The 4,927-nt window shown below is 42.9% G+C and overlaps 2 protein-coding genes across 2 annotated transcripts in view; both read right to left on the bottom strand.

Moving 5' to 3' along the window:
* LOC119421085 overlaps positions 1-4,927 on the bottom strand; it is a gene marked incomplete at its 3' end in the record, with an annotated part of 641,076 nt that overhangs the window by 488,991 nt on the left and 147,158 nt on the right.
* ikzf1 (IKAROS family zinc finger 1 (Ikaros)) overlaps positions 1-4,927 on the bottom strand; it is a 37,923-nt gene that overhangs the window by 9,296 nt on the left and 23,700 nt on the right. The window lies entirely within an intron of this gene.

Raw genomic sequence — 4,927 nt, forward strand, 5'->3', positions numbered from 1 at the left:
GACACTGTTCAGTGATTTGTAGACATACATGAGTATTTTGAACTGGATTCGAAAGTGAACCGGTAACCAGTGCAGTGAGGCCAAAACTGGTGTAATGTGCTCTCTTTTGCCTGTACTGGTTAAAAATCAGGCTGCTGCATTCTGGACCAGTTGTAGTCGTGCAATGGAGGTTTGACTGATACCAAACAGGAGTGAATCCAGTGAACAGGATGATCAGGAAACCTGGTGGTGGAATAGTGAAGTGCAGGACGCCGTTCAAAGAAAGTGATTAGCCAAGAAGAAATATGACAGAGAGAGGACTGAAGAGAGGAGACAGGAATATAAGGAGATGGGACGTAGAGCAAAGAGGGAGGTAGCTAAGACAAAGCAGAGGGCGTACGATGAGTTGTATGGGAGGCTGGACACTAAAGAGGGAGAGAAGGACTTGTACTGATTGGCAAGACAGAGGGATCAGGCTGGAAAGGATGTGCAGCAGGTTAGTCTTGTTTAAGATGGGAATGGTAATGTTCTAACAAGTGAGGACAGTGTGACGGGAAGATGGAAGGAGTACTTGGAGGAGCTGATGAATGAAAAGAATGAAAGAGAAAGAAGAGTAGAGGTCATAGAAACTGTGGACCAGGAAGTGGGAAAGATTAGTGAGGGTGAAGTCCGGAAAACTCTGAAAAGAATGAAGAAGGGGAAGGCAGTAGGGCCTGATGACCAGTGGAGGTTTGGAAATGTCTAGGAGAGATGGCAGTGAGGTTTTTAACTCAAATATTCAATGGTATATATGAGGGTGAGAAAATGTCTGAGGAATGGAGAAGTGTGCTGGTGCCCATTTTTAAGAACAAGGGTGATGTACAGAGTTGTAGCAACTACAGGGGAATTAAGTTGATGAGTCACATGATGAAGATCTGGAAGAGAGTTGTGGAAGCAAGACTTAGACGAGAGGTGACTGTGAGCAGCAGTATGGTTTCATCCACAGAGGCCATCTTTGCTTTGTGTCTTTGTGGATTTAGAAAAAGCATATGACAGAGTGCAGAGGGAGGAGGTGTGGTATTGCATGAGGAAATCTGGAATGGCAGAGAAGTATGTTTGACGGGTACAGGACATGTATGAGGACAGCAGGACAGTGATGAGATGTGCTGTAGGAGTGACAGATAGCTTCAAGATGGAGGTGGGAGTGCATCAAGGATCAGCTCTGAGCCCCTTCTTGTTTGTTCTGGTGATGGACCGACTAACAGATGAGGTCAGGCAGGAATCCCCATGGACTATGATGTTTGCAGATGACATTGCGATCTGTGGTGAGAACAGGGAACAGGTGGAAGAGAACTTGGAGAGGTGGAGGTATGCACTTGAAAGAAGAGGAATGAAAGTCAGCCGTAGTAAGACAGAGTCCATGTGTGTGAATGAGAGGGAGGAGGTGGAACAGTGAGGCTACAAGGAGCAGAGGTCACAAAGGTGCAGGACTTCAAGGACTTGGGGTCCACTGTCCAGGAACATCCTGGAACATCTTACAAAAAAATTTGAAGCTCTCGACCTTGACCTCTCTAAGTGTCTTTAAGAATCTGTTGGACACCTGGCAGGGACCAATGCAGACATGTTCCTGTTGTTAGTTTTCTACATTTGTCTTAGAATCTAGCTGTTTTTTGTTTTTGTTACCTTTTCCTTTTAGCCATCCTATTTGTTAAAAAAAAAAACTGTAGTATGCTTTTTTATAACTGTTTATTGTTGTTGCTGTTGTCCATTGTTGTCATTTTTCTTTGTTGAAATCAGGTCTCTCTTGTAAATGAGTCCTCGAGGCTCAATGGGATTTACCTGTAGAAATAAAGGTTGATTGATTGATTGATGAGGAGTGTGGTAAAGAGGTGAAGAAGAGAGTCCAGGCAGGATGGAGTGATGGAGAAAAGTTTCAGGAGTGATTTGTAATTGATACAGTGGGGAGAACAAGTATTTGATACACTGTTGATTTTTCAGGTTTTCCCACTTGCAAAGCTTGTAGATGACTGTAATTTTTATCATAGGTACTCTTCAACTGTGAGTGATGGAATCTAAAACAAAAATCCAGAAAAATACAATGTATGATTTTTAAATAATTAATTTCCATTTTATTGTGTGAAATAAGTATTTGATACACCAAAAAATGAAACTTAATATTTGGTACAGAAACCTTTGTTTGCAATTACAGAGATCAGACGTTTCCTGTAGTTCTTGACCAGGTTTGCACACACTGCAGCAGGGATTTTGGCCCACTCCTCCATACAGATCTCCTCCAGAGCCTTCAAGTTTCGGGGCTGTTGCTGGGCCACACGGACTTTAAGCTCCCTCCAAAGATTTTCTATGGGATTCAGGTCTGGAGACTGGCTAGGCCACTCCAGGACCTTAAGATGTTTCCTACGGAGCCACTCTTTAGTTGCCCTGGCTGTGTGTTTTGGGTCGTTATCATGCTGGAAGACCCAGCCACGACCCATCTTCAGTGCTCTTACTGAGGGAAGGAGGTTGTTGGCCAAAATCTCACGATACATGGCCCCATCCATCCTTCCCACAATATGGTGCAGTCGTCCTGTCCCCTTTGCAGAAAAGCATCCCCAAAGAATGATGTTTCCACCGCCATGCTTCACGGTTGGGATGGTGTTCTTGGGGTTGTACTCATCATTCTTCTTCCTCCAAACATGACGAGTGGAGTTTAAACCAAAAAGTTCAATTTTTGTCTCATCAGACCACATGACCTTCTCCCATTCCTCCTCTGGATCATTCAGATGGTCATTTGCAAACATCAGACTGGCTTTGACATGCGTTGGCTTGAGGAAGGGCAACTTGCGTGCACTGCAGGATTTTAATCCTTGACGGCGTAGAGTGTTACTGATTGTTTTCTTTGAGACTGTGGTCCCAGCTCTATTCAGGTCATTGACCAGGTCCTGCCGTGTAGTTCTGGGCTCATTCCTCACCTTCCTCAAGATCAATGATGCTCCACGAGGTGAGATCTTGCATGGCGCCCCAGACCGAGGGAGATTTTCCGTTATTTTGTATTTCTTCCATTTTCTAATAATTGCACCAACTGTTGTTGCCTTCTCACCAAGCTGCTTGCCTATTGTCCTGTAGCCCATCCCAGCCTTGTGCAGGTCTACAATTTTATCCCTGATGTCCTTACACAGCTCTCTGGTCTTGGGCATTGTGGAGATGCTGGAGTCTGATTGATTGATTGAGTGGACAGGTGTCTTTTATACAGGTCACAAGTCCAAACAGGTGCAGTTAATACAGGTAATGGGTGGAGAACAGGAGGGCTTCTTAAAGAAGAACTAACATGTCTGTGAGAGCCAAAATTCTTACTGGTTGATAGATGATCAAATACTTATTTCACACAATAAAATGGAAATTAATTATTTAAAAATCATATATTTTATTTTTCTGGATTTTTGTTTTAGATTCCATCACTCACAGTTGAAGAGTACCTATGATAAAAATTACAGTCATCTACAAGCTTTGCAAGTGGGAAAACCTGAAAAATCAACAGTGTATCAAATACTTGTTCTCCCCACTGTAAGTTCAATGCAAAAGTTAATGCAGACATGTTCCTGTTTTTAGTATTTTACCCCATTTCATAATGTAGCTTGTTTTAGAACACTAATTTTATTTACTTTTCATTTTATATGCATTTTATGGCTGTTTATTGTTGTGTGTACCTTATCGGTGGTTTTGTTTTCAACAGGTCTCTGTTATAAATGAGTCCTCGTGACTCAATGAGACTTTTTTCTTTTCTTTTCTTTTTTTTTCATTTGGCTACTCCCTTCTTCAGGGGTCGCCACAGCAAACTGTCGCATGAAGGCTTTGCAATTATTTTTTTATGTTGGATGCCCTTTGCAACCACAGACCACCGAGCTACCACAGCCCTCTGTGTGAAGCAGAGAGCTGCTGTCTAGGGTGCCCTGGGGAGCAGATGGTGGGGGTTAAGGGCCTTGCTCAAGGGCCCAGAGTGGGGTGAATGATGGTGAAGGCAGGTGTGGGTGTTTCACCTTTCCCACTCACATTTTGATGTTGTCTGTACCGGGAGTTGAACCAGCAATCTTTCAATGACAGGCCCACCTTCTCTAACCTCTGTGCCACCAGTCCCTCTTCTATCCCACTCGTGACTCAATGAGACTAAACTGTATAAATAAAGGTTGAATGAATATGTACCTAGTACTCACTGGATTTGTCCCTGGTACTCACTGTATATGTACATAGTACTTGGAGTCAGTCTCCCCACCATCACAGACATCTACACCTCCAGATGCAAGAAGAGGACCACCTGCATCATGAAGGACCCCACTCACCCAGCACACACACTTTCTGCCCCGCTCCCCTCAGGAAGGAGGTTGAGGAGCATTAAGTGTAGAACCACTAGACTGAGGAACAGCTTCTACCCTGAGGTTGTTAGACTCATGAATCTCTAACTAGAATAATCTCTGTGAAAAAAAAATCACTAATTCCACTTGATTGTGATACGTGCTGCTGATTATCCATGCTGCTGATCTTATGCTGCTGATTTATTTCATGCTGCTGTGTTCATTCGTACTCATTTACTCACACAGACTCATGTTCGTGCTGCTGCTGTTCAGTGTATTGTTTTTGTACTGTTAGTGCTTAGTGTATTTTTAGTTTAACATATTTCTTAGTTCATACTGTATCTTAGATCTTATTACTGTTTTTCTTTACAATTTATACTTTTGTTGGATGTAACTGGAACCCTGTGTACACAATTTAGTTTCACCACATGTACCACATGTGGTGTGAACGACAAATAAAGAATCCTTAACCTTACTGGATATGTACCTGTTACTCACTGGATATGTACCTGCCTGGTACTCAATGTATTTGTAACTAGTACTCACTGGATTTGTACCTGGTACTCACTGGATGTATACCTGGTACTCACTGAATTTGTACCTGGTACTCACTGAATTTGTAT

Source organism: Nematolebias whitei, chromosome 1 (genome assembly GCF_014905685.2).
Source record: "Nematolebias whitei isolate Nwh7 chromosome 1, NemWhi1, whole genome shotgun sequence".
Lineage (NCBI taxonomy): Eukaryota > Metazoa > Chordata > Actinopteri > Cyprinodontiformes > Rivulidae > Nematolebias > Nematolebias whitei.